Raw genomic sequence first — 20102 nt, 5'->3', positions numbered from 1 at the left:
GTTTATCTAGACATTTCAAAAATTTCCATCAACAAGATCCTAAACTATGAAAATAATGGGAATTGAGAACATCTCTCCAAGTATTCTTGGTGGTGACCGGTTTAAAACCCTGTGCAGGCGGGAAACTTTTTGGATCCACCAATTGGGCACTCTAAGCCCGGGTGGACTCAATGAATGTCTCGATGTGAGTACATTCATATAATGGTTCCTTGGACGTCTCCTCCTGCTAGATTTCCTCTGCCTTCTGCCATCTTCTGTCTGGTTCTCTCCTTGGGGTACATAGACCCCACATCCCCATCCTATTCCTCCTCCCCCCCTTCCCCCCCTCTTTCTCCCCTCTTCCCCCCCCTTTTCCCCCCCTCCCCACCTCCTCCCCTCCCCACAGTCTCCTTTCCCGTTCCTCTCCCCCTCCCCCCTCTTTTCCCCACCCTACCCTTCCTCTCCCCATCCCTATCCCTGCCCCTGCCCCTCCTCCTGCCTCGGAGCAGGGGTCATTACCATTTTTCCAATTTTTTTTTTTATTTATATTCTTATTTTTATATATATATATTTTTTGATCTAGTATTTTCATTTCATTTACATCTTTTTAATTGATATTTTTCCTTGAATAATCACTGATTTATTAGGTAATATTATATATGAGTTTTATGGTTTGTTCGATTAACACAGATATACACTTTAAACGACATTATTATATATTTACATACCCTAGTCACATTTTCCCAGTACTTGGAATTAGCCCCATCATTAGATACACATATAATTTGTTCAATGTATATATTTTCACTGAGCACAATATTATATCATGAGTTTATTTATTTGCACTAATATATTTGGATTAATACTTATATATATATATATATACCACTACATCTTGTTTTATTCAAACACCCATATTCCTCCTGACAGCTGGCTCTGTCCGTGGCATAGAGACCATACATGTTCGTTATATATTTTTTATGTATATTTTTTATATATTTTTTTTTATATATATTTTTTTTTTATATATATATTTTTTATGTATGTCTTTGTTAACATAGGTCATTAGAATATTCTCCAATCAAGGGGTTAACTATTTGTCAAATCACGTATTGAGTCTGTGATTATTTAAATTATTTATGTATGTGTTACTTATCGTCATGGCCCCTGTGATAATTGGATGTTGTATTGGCATTATTGTTTAATACTGAATGAATATAGGGGGATCTCTATTTGGTTCATTTTTGACCATAGACCTCTAGATAATATATTAAGTCATTACAAATTGGTAGTCTTCTATTTTTCCATTGTTTCTATGATGGACCTAATTGATATTGGCTTTATTGTTGTGAGACATGAGAGGTAGTTCCCCTTGGATTCATTTATGGTGAACTATCTGATTGATGTTATACACTGTGTACTATCTATCTCCATTTCCAGCAAGTTTTAACATGTAAATTTGGGCATTTGCACATATGTATTAGCACCGAGTACCTTCAGCTGAGACAGGGGGGACATTCAAAGTAATTGATATGATCAGGTTGTGTATTTAAATACCGGACTTTCCCCTTCTCCACACTTCCCTTTGAGAAAGTTACCCGAGAGTGACGAAACGCGTCAGGGAGCGTCATTACGTCAGACGCATTGACACTGACGTCATCACCGAGCGCTGGAACGGACTGATCCATGCGCAACTGCTGCAGAAGCCTGTACTACACGGAGCCATTTTCCAGGACTCTAATACAGTTATATTGAATACCATCTGCCCTGGACATCTGTTGGGACTACGATCCTGATACTGCAAGACTGGGACTGCCCCAAGACGCTGCAGACACTAACCGGATGGTGGTGATTATATCACGCAATGCTAGATTTTATTGTACCCTTGTGAGTGCATTTTTACCCCCCTTTCCCCCTCCCCTCATTAAAATACAATTTTACGCTATGGGCGTGCGCTCTCTCTTCCCTTTTTCCCATATATATATATATATATATATATATATATATATATATATGTAAATATAGCTGTATGCTCATCTGCATGTCTTAGGCAGGTCTGCAACGCCGCCTTTCCCCATTATCACCCAGCATACAGCACTTCCACTGCAGCAAGGGATTCTGGGAAATGACATGCAAATGAGCACACAGTGTCACTTTTTGCCTCAATAACCATTTTTAACATGGTTCCCTATAGGCTTAAGCTTGCTGCATGGTCACAGCTTTGAGCACAGCCAGGGTTAAGGTGCATACCCAGAAAACCACCCACAGACAGCTGTTTCGACCTTGATGGGTCTCATCAGTGTGGGGTTGATTTTACTGGGAATGCAAGAGAGGCTATGGGATAGGCTAAACCATAATACTGAGTTAAGTTATGGTGAGTAAAAAAAGTGACAAAAACCCTCCACAGGAAAGCAAATATGTAAATATAGCTGTATGCTCATCTGCATGTCTTAGGCAGGTCTGCAACCCCGCCTTTCCCCATTATCACCCAGCATACAGCACTTCCACTGCAGCAAGGGATTCTGGGAAATGACATGCAAATGAGCACATTATATATATATATATATATATATATATATATATATATATATATATATATATATAGTGCAGCAGGAAGGAATAGCATTAGGGAATTGTTAATAAATGTAAGCAGAATTGTAATCATTATGACCTTATTTTGGTTGCCACACTTTTTTAAATGTTCAGCAAATTGCTAAAAATGTTGATTGTGTTTGACATAATGTCACAAATTTATATACTAATTGCATGTGCTTGCTGAGCTCCACTAAATTGTATGAAAAAGGCCAAAGCTGGTCAGGTTTTATGGAAGTACAGCACGTAAATAAGGTGCAGTTTATTATTTGGATCAATTTCTTACCAGAATGCAGTAGCAGCAAACACTACTCCCATTGGTTCTACTAGCTCTATGTTCTGTAGTGGTATAGTGATTGAGGATGTAACAAAACCACTACACTTTCCCTTGCCCTAATGACATAACTATCCATCTCTACCTCTTACTGAGCTACTGTGCACTTCCTGGTTATGACATCATCATGTCATGATGCCCCTACACGTTTTACTCACTTAGTCAGGAGTCCTCGATCGCGCCCTTTCTGGCATTGGCAATATGAGTTTTAAACAGGTAATTACATTGTAACACACTGCTACTAGTCTAGTTTGTGAGAGGCAGCCACCACACCTCTCTTGATTTCAGAGATACACTCAGCAAGGAGGTGGGTGGTTTCTTTCTCTTTGCCCTTAAGGTTATCACATATCCTTATGTCTGCCCTCCATTATTCATTTGGCAAACAAGCTATATATTCTCACTCTTTTTAAACCTAGTAACTAACCTTGGCAAAGGTAGTCTTTTGTTGCCTATGCATATTAAGGCTACAGTATATATCTCTGCCTCTGTGTTTAGAAATGTTATTGGTGAACAGGATATTTACTTAGGCAAACAAGGTATCTATTTATACCCCCTCTTGAATCTAGTATGTTTCTAGACAAAGGGTACCCCATGTTTCCTGAGTCCATTTTATATTGTTGCCTCTGCTCCTATTAAAATAATTGGCATACAGGTTACCTACTTAGCTGGCCACAGTATATTAACAGACTTACTTGCCAGTGTATTACTCTCCACTTTCTCCTGTTTTTTTTAAACTTTTTTTCTTACACAATTATAAAGGTATATTGCACGAGTGTACCACTTCACTTATTGTCCGCCATCCTCTTTTAATTTTACTTGTTAAAAGTTATGTTCTAATTGCCCAGGTGTGCACCTTAAACTCAATTCTTCTGGGATGGTCTGTGACCCCTACCCCAGACGCTCCTTTTTTCTGTCAATACAAATGAAGTCAGCAATAGTGAAATCATCATTATCATTAATTTAAAGATTAATATGGAGACAGAGTAGTACGGTGGTAACGTCACTGCCTTTGAAGCAGGTAAACGCAGACTGAATCCCAGTAACATTGAGCAAGTCTCTTGTTTAAGGCACCAACAAAATACAGTATATTTTTGAAACAGTGACCTGTGTGCTTGCAGAATTCTGTGTACAGTATAGTTCTATGTACGCTGCAATGCTATAAATATTAAATATGATTATGATTATTATTATTATTAATATCATTATTATTCCTCTTTGGCATATTGCAGTCCTAAACTTAGCTATCTAGGAGCAGCACTTCTAAAATAAAACACAACCTCTGCTGTAACCTCTACCAAATAGAAAATCTGTAACCAATTTTCTTAAAGAATGCAACATATTATACCTTAAATGGGGTAACATTTTAAATATCTAGATGTTTATGACTGTCACTCTAAAGAGTTTGAATACTTTCCAGAAACCCTACCCATACGAGGAATACATTTGCTGTCACTCCTGCATTAAATCCTACAAGTAATGTTATACTTTTATTAAGAGTCAAAGTCGGCAGTTTTAGGGGGATATAGTTGCATGTAACATTTTCAAATCAAAAGTGGAATAGTTTGAAATGGTATCAATCTGAAATATTGAAACCCCCTCCTCCACAATTATGTATGTATTTATTATTTTTTTAATAGACTTTGAGAAAGATGAGCCTAGATTAAGGGGGAGGGAGTTATATTCTGTATCATTGGTTAGTACGGCTGGTATTGCAATGTATCAGGTTCAGAGCTGTTACACTGGAAATAACTGTAATATTCTGTCGTTTCTGAAAAGTTCAAGGCATGGTGTATTAAAGATGAGCTGGTGCTACAGCTAGATAGTCTGTTTACAGTACCTGTTTAGGGGTAATAATTAACTGGTCAAAGACAGTGCTGTTGTGTCACTAAAGAGATGTAATGTGCATTTCAGAGACTAGATCCTACCATGAATTTAACCTCAGCAGTGCAGAGATGTAGGTGCTGCTATTATGCAAAAGTCTGTGGACAATTCATATTGGTTGAAGGATGCCATTAAGAGTCATCCACTGGATTTGCAGTTCTGCAAAAGTCTCTGTTGCATTTTAACTAGTTCTCCAGGTCAAATTCTTTGAACACTGGTAACTCTGAGTACTGCTGCAAATGTTAACCCTGGTTCTTCCTGTAATATACTTTTCTGTTTAGGTGAAATTGTTCAGATATTTTTGGTTATGGTGAAACGTTTCACAAAAAAGGAGTCCTTTTGTTTGTACAATGAAAGTATTGTATTAGTTATGGTGTCCTACAAGTGTCCACAAGCTTTCCTTAAGTGATTTGATTGTTTGAGTCAGTGACCAGGAACACTCTGGGCTACAGTATGCAGCAACAGCAGTCACATGCAACTGTGACCTGAGATGCCACGATAGTACTGACTTTAAGGCGCACTGACATAACAAAGACTAGTCTTAACAACAATTTGTGAGTGGATCAAGATCTATGATCTGCAACCTGCCATATACATATATGTCAAAGACAATTTAAGCAATCTTGATTCCAGCTTCATGGATACAAACAAAACACAAAACGCTCCAATGCTACAATTATACAGTTAAATACTTATCTGTCTCTCTTCTCATAAGTAAGGGCCATTTAGTCAAATTCTTTGGCCAAAGTATTTTTATGTCTGTAACCATACCAAGGACCTTTTTACAGGAGCTACAGTAATACTACCTAAAATGCTCTCTGAATCTCTCTAATGGAAGGAGAAATGTCTCAATAGACTGGTCATTCACAGGTGCATTACAAGACATGCTATCTAAAAGTGGGATGTGAGCATATAATCAAGCTCAGAACCCAAACCACCCCACCATATATATTTGTGTCAAAATTAGTGCTCCTGAGATTGCGACCTAATGTATACAATAAAAGACAAAAAAAGCCCCTTGGCTATCATGGATAGCAAGAGACCATAGATAATGCTAATTTCAGCCTCATTTAGTATAATTCTGCTCTGTTCATCACATATTGGGATACACAAGCAAACCAAGTCTACTTTAAGAGCAAAAGCACATTGTTTACACCAAAATTGGTCAGGGTCAAGTGGACCATTCTCACATTTAAACTGCTGAATGTAACATAAATGTCTAAAATATGAATGTCTTAAAATTGTCATTTACAGTATGGTGGCCAAAGAACAGCAATTGTGTCAGCCATTTTTATCATGCATTACAAAACAATTACTTCATATTTCTAATTTCTGTGGGCTTTGTGATGCAAGAATAGAGGCGTAACCTGACCCAAATTGACTAGATCTCCCTATCATTAGAGCACGAAATATTTGTTCGTTAAAGGTTAATGTGTCTTTTGCTTTTTGCGCCATGTTAAAGATAAATTCTATGGGTGGTACTTGGAGGCCCCTCCTCCCAAATGCTCACCCCTCCCCACCTTTTTAACTTGGGAGGTTTTCTCATTTTGCTGTATGAACAGGATCTACTATGATTGTTTCCCCTCATACAGAGGTAAAAGGAAAGGTTCACAGTTTAGTGTTAGGACTGGCAAAATGTGGTTATACCATGACATTGGTATGCAGGCTTATGACGCTTTGGCCAAAGGGTTTAACTAAATATCCAAGAAAATATTAGTATTGAAGTATTTAACTTTATACTTATTACTATATATGTTTTGTCAATTGGATGTAGCATTGGGTACCTCTGTCTTTTGTTGTAAACTTGGAGTAATAGTAAGCATTTTAAATTAAGATATATATTATCAAAGCCTGCATTTGGTAATGTACTGTATGTTTCTTTTTTCCTGATGGTTTTGAGATGGTTGAAACCACCCTGACTAATGTAACCCTCTTTATCAAGTTGTAAAGGAGGTCACATCAGTTATACTACATACATAGGCAGTGAGCAATCTCTCAGGCCTTATAACAGACAAACATGAGCTCTAGGAACTTTTCTATACAAAATGTGGTTTTTGGGACATCCGTCAAGAATAAGTTACAGACATTGACAAGCTGGTTATGGGACAGAAGCTCTTGGCAAACAATTTAATTCTGGAATTATTCCCTTGTTGCTCTCACTCCTGCACTGGGCAGGTACATAGACTTGTTACCCTGTAGTAAGGGACAAAGTGACAGTCTCTTACATAGTGTCAGCAAAGAGGAAGTGACAAAGCATCTAACAAAACTAGCACGGTGGAGCTTTCACCACCTGTATACGTCGAGACAAGAGCTGACAGTCTAGCAGTGAATGCCATAGCAGGAAGTGTTGAGTTGAGTCGAGGCCGCGAGATCAGGAGAAGAGTGAGATGCAGACCCCAGCTGCTAGATGCCGCTCTGAGGACTCAAGCTGCATACGCCATTTTTGTGTAGTGCCACTTAACCAAAAACACTGGTCTCTGTGTCACGGAAGACCAGTACTTTTAACACTTCTTACCTTCTGGGATCATTCACTAGGCAAAACAAGATAGTGGAATAAAATGAGGTTTATTCGGGTGAAACCTGTGTACACACTATGAATATACAAAATGCAGACAGAATACACACTTACTGGGGGTCTGGAGTCAAAAACTAGCCTCAAATAGGTGCAGGGCTCCTTCTTCAGAAGGCTTACCCTGACCGGGACCTCGTTCCGGGCTTTGTGGTACTCTTTTCGGAGAGAATACCCAACCGCGACCGCTATGTTCTATTCTGAGAACTTGGTCCTCGCGGTTGACTTAGTCTCAGCTAAGCAGACTTTCCTATCTCCACAAACAAAACCTGTTGCTCTGCTATCCACAACAGAGCAATGTTGAAAAGCCCACCATTGCATCACCGACTCAAGCCACTAGATTGTCTGGTTCTCTGATCGAGCAGTCTCCTTACATAGACCCCGCTGTTCTATGTTTAGCATGGAACGGAGACTAGCGATCATAACTCAGCCAGCCAATCAGAATGGGGGATCGTCTGGCTACTGACATCAGAGGAGGAGGCGTGCCATGCCGGATCAAAAAGCTGGCCGAGTGGGAAATATGAATCGGCCAATGGGAAATGTGCCTACCAGCAGTGTCTTCCCCAGCCAACCCATTTCCACCTGCTGGGCAGGCTCCACCAGGTCTGGCAATCTAAAAGGTGCCCCGACGGGGTGCCCTTGTTCTCTGGACCTGGTACTCCTCTCTTCCCCGCTCACCAAACTCTCTTCTGACCTCTGGACATCCTTTCTCTCCTTTGAACTCTGATGTCTATGCATACATCCTGGCACATATGTAGATGCCCGGGCTGACTGCATAGACATTAATGCATACAAAGTAAAACACATTTCACACTTGCTAGTCCATGCTGGGGATATGGTTAATAAAGACATTCTATCAGTGAGTCGCTACTACGTTTTTATGGGGAGATATTGCCTGACAGTATGCACTCGCGCACCCTCAGACCTTACCTGCTCATTGGTTACTTTCACCGGAGAATCGGTAACTTTGGTCCCCAACCCCGTATGCATATTCTGAACACAGTTACCAACCTAAAAATGTGAAAACACACAGAAAGCTTTTTATGACAGACATGCATTTGATCATTGCACACAAATACACTGTCCCCAGCTTATGGCGCTACTTAGCTACTGGGGACATATGTTTTTTTAGAGGTAACTAGTCGGGCTTCACCTTTATTTATGAAGACTGACTAGCTCCACCGTCACACTGTGGACAAAATAAATGTTTTAAATTGTACTGTACTATGTGCTTTTTATCTATTTATGGGTACAGTTTACCTGTTGAAGATTGTGGGAGATCAGATGACCCAGCTGTTTGGAAAACACAGCAAGAGGAAGCATTTAAAGACACACCCTTTTTGCTTTTGACCTACAGATTGCTGTATTAGGCAATTGTATTATGCAGTGTGTCACAGTGTGGAGGAATACTGCACAATTGTCTGTCTCTTTTGATTTTCTCCACAGAATCACCATCATCTGGATCAAGTATCTGGATATCCCCTTAATTAATTGGACTGTTTTTCATACCTTATCTTGGAACTGGTATCGTAACTGTTACTATTTTCATTGCGCCAGGGACTTGAATATTTTTGTTCTATAGAGTCAGAAATGCCTCATATCGAATGGACTTCTCAGGAATATATTTCGGAGTGGTGGTTTAGTAACCAGCCACTATGTACTGCGTACTTCTTCCATACCTATTTAATGAGGATTGCACTAGGAACCTTTTGGTTGGGTCAATCCAAACATACTCTGGAGTTACTAAGCTGTGAACGTCTATCATGACCATGCTTCCTCCTTTTCAATAGTGAGAGCAATCTTGGACCCTTATTTCTGGTGCTTACTTAATGGTTATGTTTCTAACTTAAAACAACAAATGGGCACAGGACACATCTTAATACACTTAGCTATACACATAAACCAATTAACAGGACTCACAGTGAGGAACGCAGTCAGAACTCTGAAGAACCTGCTTCTAGAACTTAAGGTGGAGCTACATACTCTATACTATATACACTATACTCCCTGTAGTGACATCATGGGTCAAAAGACATACAAGTGAGTGGCAATCCTTTCTGAATAGTCATCCTACATCACATGATGGGAAGGAGAGTAACCTTAGTGGACCCAAACACTTAAGCCATTAAGGCCATTCACCATTTAACGCATAGGAAGGGAGAGATAGCTGATTGATTGAAGGATATTTCCCAGCCTCCTCTGATGTCACGAGACTGCATAACACCAGGAAGGACATGGTGTGCATGTGTATGTGCATACACATGCCGACAAAGTATCTCAGCAAGGAGATCTGAAACCTGATACCAAATTGAACTATGCCGCATCTGCAGCTCTTGCAAACCCAGAGTATTCGTTCAGGAGAGTGATCAAGGGGACAGCTAAAGGAGAGACTCCTAACACCATTATATACTTAAATGAACATCTAGAATGTGAGTGAGACTATGTTTTGAATTGTTGTTTCTATTTGTTTTCTTCTCTTCCCTTTTATTATTTTATATTCTCTGCCATATATGTTATATGTGATTCTGTTCTTTATGTCACTCAATCTATCAGGAAGCACACTCTTTTGAACTTGTTTGGACTTGTATGCTTACCCCCAGTGGAGGGTAGACTGTGAGTGCTGCCCCTAGCTGATTTTGCCAATGCCTTTTACTTGTGTTTTTCTACATGTGTTTAATATATTACACATTTCTCACTTGCAAATATAGTATATTATATATTTGTATGTATGTTCCCATATTTGCATAATTCAAACACCTATTCATATATAATAATATCTTCAGTTTATTTCAGTCTTTCATCCTGGTCATCTTTTTTTTTTAATAGTTTTTTGATTGGGTTCATAAACATTAAACAACAACATTACAACACAGAAAAAAAACAATAAGAAACACAGAAAAATATACTTTTACACAAAAAGAGTTTTTAGTATTGCTCATCATACTTACATAATATGATTTCAAAATTCAACACATTAACACAAATAATAATAAAAAGAAAAAACAGACAATAGCATTTTCAAAGATTAACATCAAAGCATCCTGGTCATCTTAACTTTGGTGGACAATTTAACCTCACAACCTCTGGAACTGGAGAGGAAAATGGCGAAACTGGAATCCACAATATGGTTGTCCCCCACACTTGTGGCTCTGCAACTTTATTCCAGCTAATCTCTAAACATGCTGGTCAGGGATTACAGGCTTCAGCAAGCTCTGGTGCTGCAACATCATCTTGATAATCATCAACAACCGCTCCTCCATGGTAGAAATCATTTGGATCAGCTACAGTATAGACTGAGACATCCTCATGTGCTGCCAGTGCGGTTGCTACCGTAGATATTTCTCCCATGCTCCAACTGGATTGTGAAAAGAGCTACCATAGATATGCTGTCTGAAGCCAGCTCTGTGGCTCATTTCCTCTTTTGAAGACATATTGGGATTCTCTTTACCGTCCTCCTTGTCATGAACATCTGTGACACTTTTCATCTCTCGGGTCTCCTAAGAGGGCTCAGCTCACCCGCTCACGGCTCACCGCAGAAGAAACACCATTAGGGAAAATCTTGAAATCCCTAAACTTTGAGCTCTGTAAATAGTGTGTGGCATCACATCGGGCATCACGTGACAATTCTTCAGGGTCAGTCCAAACATACTCTGGAGTTACTATGCCGAGAACTCCTATCAAGAGCATGCTTCCTCCTTTTCAATAGTGAGAACAATCTGGGACCTTTACTACTGGCGCTTACCTAATGGCCACGTTTCTAACTGAAAATAGCAAATGGTGACAAGACACATCTTAACATACCTAGCTGTACACATAAACCTATTTAGAGGACTTACGGAGAGAACACCAGTCATAACTGTAAAGAACATGCTTCTAGAACATAGGGTGGAGCTATATATATCTTCTGTACTCACTATAGTTAGATCACGGTTCATAAGACATACAAAGGAGTGGCAATTTATTTTGGATAGTCATCCTACATCACATGAAAGGGAGCAGAATAATCTGAGTGAGCCCACACAGTTAACCTATTAAGACTGTTAACCCCCTAACTGAAATATCACATCTGAGAAGCTTAATTAACCGGAAGGCAATTAGCTGAAGTCTATTAGATTAAACAAATATTTTATATTTTAAAAATATATTATTCATATACTGTATATTACTGTATGTTGATATGTACATGCTACTGACAGCTCTGCTATTTAATTTATTGCATGTTAAGTAATATTTAGATTTATTTAAAGTATTAGTGTACAGATGCAGCGGCCGTTATTCGAACACTTTACGTGGTGTATACCTCGGAATACCCATGTCATGGAGCGTGATTTCTTTCAACGTACCGCCTTAAGACGCGAGTGCAGAAAATGGCATTTTAGTGTTCTGGTTTCTAAACACCTGAAACTGACACAGTAGCACAATAGCACAGTACTGTACACATTACAATTTATTAATTTAATTGCATTTAATTGCACATAATCCATAAAAATCAAACAAATCAACCACGATAAACACGTGTGCCTGGGGTGATTGGCCACGTTAATGCCGCATGGAGTACAGCATCGCACACGAAAACGGCTCCATTATTTGTTCGAATAATGGCCGCTGCATCTGTAGTGTTTCCTCGTGCAGTCAACAAGACTTTATAGCAGCTAAAACTGTTACTATTTTCATATTAGTATTTACTATTTTACAGTATTTCAGCTCTGTCCCATAGTGCTTAACTGGGTTACTTAGGGTACTGGGAGCCATCAAGTTCCTGAAAAATGTACAGATGTAGCAGATGTTATGACACCTATTAATGTAATTCTAGTGCAATATTTAACAGGAGTGAAAACAATGGCTAAAGTGATCTGATCGGATTAATGTATGTCTACCTTGACCTTGGTCCTTCTCCATGGTCATTTTCCCATCACCAACACTCTTCAAAGAACTATTAGCACTCAAATGCAGGGAAATTGGTACAAGTTTATGAAAATACAAATAACTATCTAACATAATTAAATCGCGATGGGTTGACAAACTTCAGTCGCAGTGTCAAACTCCACACTTGACAGATGCCGTACAGCACCCTGATTGATATACAATGTAGTGCCACTACATAAACAAGCTAAAAACACATAATTAACAGAACTTCAAACCATTACGTCATTCTATAACCTTATATATAGCATGAGTGTAATCTGCCTAAATTCCATCTTCCAATTTTGTGAATCACCTCCTCACCTAAATCCAACTTTGTTGCCTCTGTATACCATGCAAAAAATAAATAAACACCCTAATTTCTCACCACAATCCTCAAATGTTTCAACCACCGCTGAAAAACCCTTGCAAATTGAAAACAAGATAAAGGTACGTCAACCTGATGCACTAACAGAGGACCACATAACACTAATGTGTGGTGCATGAACATTTCAATGCACTGCATCAGGCATACAATATCTCCATTCTCTCTGGACCCACTAGGGGCACCAAACATATATTACCTACCTGATGTCTTAAAATGCCCAAATCAAAAGCATACAACAATGCAGTGTAATGCATTTTTCTCTTATCTTTAGACTACATCATTCTTTTTTAGCGCCCAGGCATCCACTGAATAGGAAAATGCCTTGCTACTGTACATCCTTCTCCCACATCTGCAAGAAAAAAAAGTGTGTGTGTGCCGAGCACGCACATTATAAGTGAAACTTCTTTGTCTTTTGTCACTGTTTTGTCATATAAATTCTATTTCTAAAGGTGATGTTATAAATTAAAAATCAAAACACAATTTCAAGTGCCAAAACGCAATTAATTTTGACTTGGAACACGTGTTTTAGCTATTTGCACTTCTATATTTATAATAACTTTGAATTCTTTGTGTGTGTGTGTGTGTGTCAGTGTGCGTGTGTGTGTGTGTGTGTCAATCAATCAGTGTGTATGAGTCAGTCAGTGTGTGTCAGTGTTTGTGTGTGTGTCAGTCAGTGTGTCTCAGTCAGTGTGTCTGTGTGTGTCATTTGACCATGTCTGATCAAAGGATGCATAGGTTATTCTCAACTCCCCGAGGAAGTTTCCAGGAGAAACAAAACACGTAGGGTTAATGCTTCAGGTATTACCTCATGCCCAGCTCGAATATCGAGAATTTGCTACCGTAGTGTATTAGTATTAGAGAACTAATCAGCCACGGGGAAACTAACAGCTGGCGGAATCCCCCTTTGCCACGGAAACGAGACGAGGAGAGGAAAGACCGCGAGCTTTGGAATCTAGGAGTCTACCAACCTTACTAGAGCGCATCGGAAGGGAAAGAAAGATGCTGTGCCTGTCTGTTTGTCTATCTGATTGCTCGTGAAGTGGCAAATACCCACACTACTGATATTTTACTGTTACACTGACTATACTTCATTGGGATCTATTTATACTACCTGGACTCTAATAACGAATTTGTACAATTGTACTTCAATTTTCTATATCACTTATTGTTGCGCCCTCTGTCTATATAGTTTGTGTTCTATGTATTTTGATCTTTGTGTGAGGTCTAAGACATTGTGGCCGTACTGTTATCTCTGCGCACCAAATTTATTTTTCTGTTCTCAACAAACTTTTCTTTTAGGAACAACTGTAACAGGGAAAATCTGCAAATGTTTAAACGGGGGAAATCTACTGTAAATAGGTAAGCTGCCCTTTCCCTTGCCATCGACATATGCTTCCGTAATGAACTAAAGTTACCAGATACTGTTCTTGAACAGTATCCAAAAATGTAATAAACCCTACAATTGCACTACTCCTCTATTGCTCAAACTCGCCTTGCATCTTTATGAAGTGTGCCTCTTCCCTTTCTAAAACGGCATAATTTTGGGGGGAGGGAGGGATTAGGCAGTAATTAAATATTGTATTATTGCACTTTATTGCATTGATTGTCTAGTTTTGTAGCTGGGAGACTTTGATTCATAGCACCTTCAGGGGTAAATCCACAGACAACCGTTAAATTTTGCCTACTAACATGACATTATCTAATTAGGTAACGTCTGTTAGTTTTCCTCAATTTAATGGGTATCCTCAAAGCTAAGGGTATGCAAAAAAACCAGCCATTCACAAAATTAGCATAATTGCATTACCTGTATGAATGGGATTATCGTTGCGCTTTGATTAACAATACACTGCACATTTGAATTGGGAAAAACTAAAATGTGTGTTCCAATTAACACACGTGTTCCACTCGTGTTAGCTAACATAATGCCCATGACTACGTTGCCATTTCAAATAAATTCACGTTACAAACTGAATTATTGGAACCGGTGCTCCAATTTCTGATGCAAATCTGAGCAGAAGTCTCAAGCTCACAGAGGAGGGCATTGATATTCTGATTGTGCAAGTACCAGCCATGCAGAGATAAAGAAGATTTGGGGCTGGATCCTCACCCGCATCAATGCCCTGGGGAAAACAATCCTTACCATGGACATGTTTAAGAAGTATTGGGCCAACAGAAAGTGCAAGTTTAAGCACAAGCTGTCTGACCATGTGGCCCACACAGGGAAATCAAGAGGGAACCACCTGCTCCCCTTCATCTGACTGCTATGGAACAGCAGGATGTTAACAGCAATACCATGTAAAAGATAAAAAAAACATGACATAGTGCAACCAATTTTTCGAAAAGATATAGTTTGGGGAGCTGTAAGTGAATTCAACTCACACTTTATCCATAATGATAGTGCATATCAGAGACTCTGTCTCTCTATAATTGGAGCAAATGATGATTGCAGACCTTCAGTGTTGATCCCACAGATGAGGTAAATTTTTCCCCATAGCGTAACCATACAAAAGAGAAGGACTCTTATAGTGTAGTATAGTCTAGAGATGTATTCATGAACATTGGCATGCAAATGAAAAAACACTTACATTTTACACTTAAAATCAGTGAATGGTACAAAATCCTGGTCTCTTTGGCGTTCACTGCCAACATGGGTCACTTCCGGTCGTGACGAAGGTAAGGGCGGAAGTGCTAACACTCTGTATCTCTGGCTGCCAGGAGACAACGCGGTGTCAAATGGCAACCTAACATCACATGACAACACAACGTTGCATTGCCATGAAGACGTGACGTCGCAGATGCCGGAGAGAAGGGTGCGGAAGTTGGGCAGAGATCAGGCAGGTGGGGGCATAACTCAAAAAATTTGCACACCCTTGGTTTATTACATGAATATGGCACATTATCAGATGCATCTCTTGATGTGTTTCAGATATTAATATGTTCCATAATATATATCTTTGTAAAACACATGTAATGAAAGGGTTAAGTCCTATAATCAGTACAATTATGTGGGAAGCAGTTAAGACCTGGCCGTTTTGCTTGTAGGCTATTCCCAATAATCATGGTCTGGATGTGAGTAACGGCAGCTTTTGGTGTGACCTAATTATCGTAACATTATTTCCATGTGCTTACACTAACAGAGGTTTGTGGATCTGTGTTTTTAGGTTAACAGCTCATTAGCATATTATTTGCATAGGAGTAACCCAGATGTCCGTTAAAAGTTAGCGATCCGATATTTTTCAGCTCAGGGAATTGTAACGCTAATTACCTTTGTGGATATTCATTTTGACTTATCATGACATTATCCCCCCCATTTAACGTATAGATAAACATTAACACATTGCTGAGGATCTAGCCCTTAGCGAGAAAAAAGGAAACTCAGTAAGACTCGGACCTCCAGAATCTCATATGCTCAACATGCTACATAGTTTGCTCCTCAAGGATTTCTCTAGTCTCACATAAAAAAAACACAAAGAAAAACTAACATTCACAAAAAAAAATTATGAAACAATCTATGATTAAAAAGCTCAACTTTTATAAATAATAACACACTAGACGTTAGAAAATCCACTCACAAAACTGTTTGTAGTACTGGTATAATGTACTATTTTTGTTGTTATTTTCTTTTCCATTTGTGGATCTGTCAATGGCTGTGTGAAGATGAGGTCAATTCAATATTTAGCTGCAGGGTTTGTGATTCATTTTTTGTTGCGTGAGTTTGTTAAGCTGTTTTTATCTTTGTGTAATATCTATTGCAGTGAACCAATGTAACCTGGCAGCTTTTTTGGCACAAGTGTGCCTCTTCCCTTCCTAAAACTGTATACTGAGTTCTCATGGGAAATCATGCACCCATACCTTTGCATCCCAAGAATTGTCAGTTATGGGGGGGGGGGGGTGCAGAAAAAATAAAGGGATAAATAATGATACAGTTGGGGAGGGGTGGGTCTTTGGTACATCACAACATTATACAGCAGTATAAGCAATAACACAGTAAGGTAATGAGTGCAATTTATGGGTCCATTCTGACTCGTGTAATGGGCGCTATGTCCTTTCCCGCTAAAGGCCTTTTAGTACTAGCTCTGGATATGCTTTTTTTTAATCACAACCAGAGCTGTGTCAGACATCCCCAGACATAGACATGGCCCATCACAACATGCAAGTTTCTGCATCACCATTTTCTGCATCACCATTTTCTGCTCCTCATCATACCACCAACAGGCAGTTCCATTAAACATCTGATAGGCAGTATTTACATATTGATTTATTGCCCTTTATTGCAATGATTGTCTGGTTTTGCAGCTGGGAGAATTTGATTTACAGTATATAACTTTTACAGAGAAAAAAAGGAAACTCAGAAAGGATCTGACATCCAGAACCCCATATGCTCAACATGCTACATAGTAGAGATGGACGAATCCGTCCAAATTCATTTCCCAGATTTCTGCTGTTTTTACCCCAAAATCCGTTTGCGGTGTAAAATCCGCGGATTCATTAAAAACCGTCATTGGATACAACCCGTGGACGGATTTGTAGAATCCAATCCACTGTTTCAGCTATCCGTTGGCGGATTCTTAATCCACCACCAGATTGCTGAATCCGTGGATTGGATTCTACAATCCATCCACGGGTTGCTGAATCCGCGGAGTGTATTGATAATAATAATACAAAATCCGCAAAAAGGGAATCACCCTTTTTCAGATTAATCCGCTGAAATCCGCAGACCAAAGGAACCGGACGATCCGCTGCGGAACCAAATGGGTCAAAAATATTCATCCATCTCCACTACACAGTTCGCTCCTCAAGGATTGCTCTAGTCTCACAGGGAAAAAACACACAGAAAACTATTATTAATAATAAAACAATAGACATGAAAATCTACTCAGAAAACTCAGAAAACTGTTTGGCATACTGTACTTTTTCTTTTTTTGCTTTCTATTCCATTTGTGGATCTGTCAATGGCTGTGTGAAGATGAGGTCAATTTGATATTTGGCTGCAGGGCTTCTGATTCATTTCTTGTTGCGTGAGTTTGTTAAGCTGTTTATATCTTTGTGTATTATCTATAGCAGTGAACCAATGTAACCTGGCAGCTTGAAACACTGACATGTAAGTGTCAGCAAGATCCATTAGAACAAAAAAAAAAAACACAATAGGTTTAATCTATAAGGTCTCCAGTTATGATCTTTACTGCAAAGGGAAAAACACAGCATTCTATCAAAAATATTTTTAATACTAAAAGGGACTTTATATAAACAAGCATGTATGCAATTGTTTTTCAGTATGTTACCCTATGAACTTCCTGTTGTAAAACACTACAGATTTTCCTGTTTCTATTTTGGAACTCATAAATTCCTAATGTGTAAAGGATTAGAACATTGGTTTGAATGAACCTTTTGGATACAGTATTAAAGCTCTAGATCGTCTAAGTATATAGCTAACTTTAACTGCAAAGACTATAAAAACTAAAATTTCCCTACAGTTAGAAAACCACGTGAAATTAGCTCGTTTTTACTTGAAATTCTTGTGTCACAATTTCTTTTTTCTTACCATTAAAAGTTAATGTGCAAGGTGGCGTGGTCCTTTACATTCTGCAATTTTCACTAAATTCTGTAACAAAAACAAAGAAAGTGCTGAATTTCTAGTGAAATTCGCAAAATTCTGGCATTATTCTGCCAAAATTCTGGAAAAATTGTCGAAATTCTGAGCAATGTGAATTTTAGCAAAATATTTTGCCAGAACACAAAATTTAAGAACAAACAGCAAATTATTTAGTGAAGCAAATGGTTAAAACATTCACACATCTTTAGTAATGTCACACAAAGTGGTGCACCATATTTTACATTTGTTATTGTTTTTATTTTCATTTTTGTTTTAGCATAGTAAAATGCCTAGTGTACGCTGCATTGGACTAACTTGATTTTAGTATGTTTTTGGAATTCTGCTCAAATTACTTAAGCAATTTTTGTACAGGTAGTCCTTGCTATCCAACGTTTCACTTTACAACAAATGGCATATCCAACGCTTTAAAATGAAACCCAATGGGCCGTTTTTCGATGTCGGAATGCGTTATCCGACGCCTGAATGCGTTATCAAACGCTCACCGCCACTGATTAACATGGGACTCACTTTACAATGGTTTCACTATCCAACGCTACTTCCAGAACGGATTCCGTTGGATAACCGAGGACTGACTGTACTCAGATAATGAATTTTTAGTGCAATTTCTTTTTTATATTAATGAATACCTTCATCTTTACCGGATCGGTAGAGCTAGTAGAATGGTGAAATGTATGGACCTGATTCAAATGACACTATTCTATGGAAGGGAAGATTCGGCTGATCATAGTTTGGTGGGCTGCTTCAGAACATTTCAATTGGGTCCAAATGATAATGCCATATTCTGGACTTTTCATTGGAAAATAATCCTGTTGCGATACACAGTAATATTACACATGTACACAACCATATATAATATATATATATATATATATATATATATATATATATATATATATATATATAACACAAATCATCTAAATAAGTTCAAAAGCACCAACAGAGAAACAATTTCTGTGTCAAATAATGTAGAATAATTGTCTGTTTTGAGCTTCTTAAAATAGAATTTTCTTTCAAGATCAATAATTTTAGGGAGTAGAGTGGTACAATAAATCATAATGCAGTGTAATGTGATTACAAGCAGGTAATTTTTTTGCAGTGATAACATATACCACAGTGAGCTAAGTTCAATTATTTTCATTTTGTTTTCAGTCCTGGTTTGACTTGGCTACAAGGCTGAGCTATCAAATTAGAATCTTCTTATCTCCCTTCTACTTTTTCTTAAAACAAGTTTAAATTTGCCACCTGAAAAAAAAACAATCTTGCAATTGTATCAATGTTTTTCTAACACTTTTATGCTACATCTGCTATGCCAATATTTCAATAGCTTTTATCAGCATCCTTTCATTGCATACCTTGATGACCTTTATTAGTTCATCTTTGTCTTTTGCCTTTATTCTAAGGTCTCCCTATAAGGGGTTGCAAACTTGCAACCAACATTTGCAGTTTCCTCATCTCCTTTAGTCGTATACTTTCTTTCTTCCCTCCTTGTCATCCTGAAATTCTTGCATACGTTAGCCAACATTATTTGGTTGGTTTGCTCTTTCATATCCCACCTTTCCAACCAAAACAATTAATTAAGAATGAATTGCCTAAAAAACACATCTTTATAATCTGCTCTTCGTTCAATTCTTGAATGCTTGCCTTCAGGAAGAGTGAAGTATGATATAGGTCACTATAAAACAATATTGTCTTGAAGAGTCAAATATTTTTTATCTCATGCGTTTTCTCACTATTCCACAAACATTATCACAAGCACAGGACATCTATAATATGTCTGTGTGTATACAATGACAATTCAGACTATCGCTTAGATAGGATACAGTATTTTATCCAATAACAAAGT

Source organism: Ascaphus truei, chromosome 2, assembly GCF_040206685.1.
Source record: "Ascaphus truei isolate aAscTru1 chromosome 2, aAscTru1.hap1, whole genome shotgun sequence".
Taxonomy (NCBI): domain Eukaryota; kingdom Metazoa; phylum Chordata; class Amphibia; order Anura; family Ascaphidae; genus Ascaphus; species Ascaphus truei.
The sequence above is the reverse complement of the archived record's forward strand: the minus strand, read 5'-3'. Positions refer to the sequence as shown.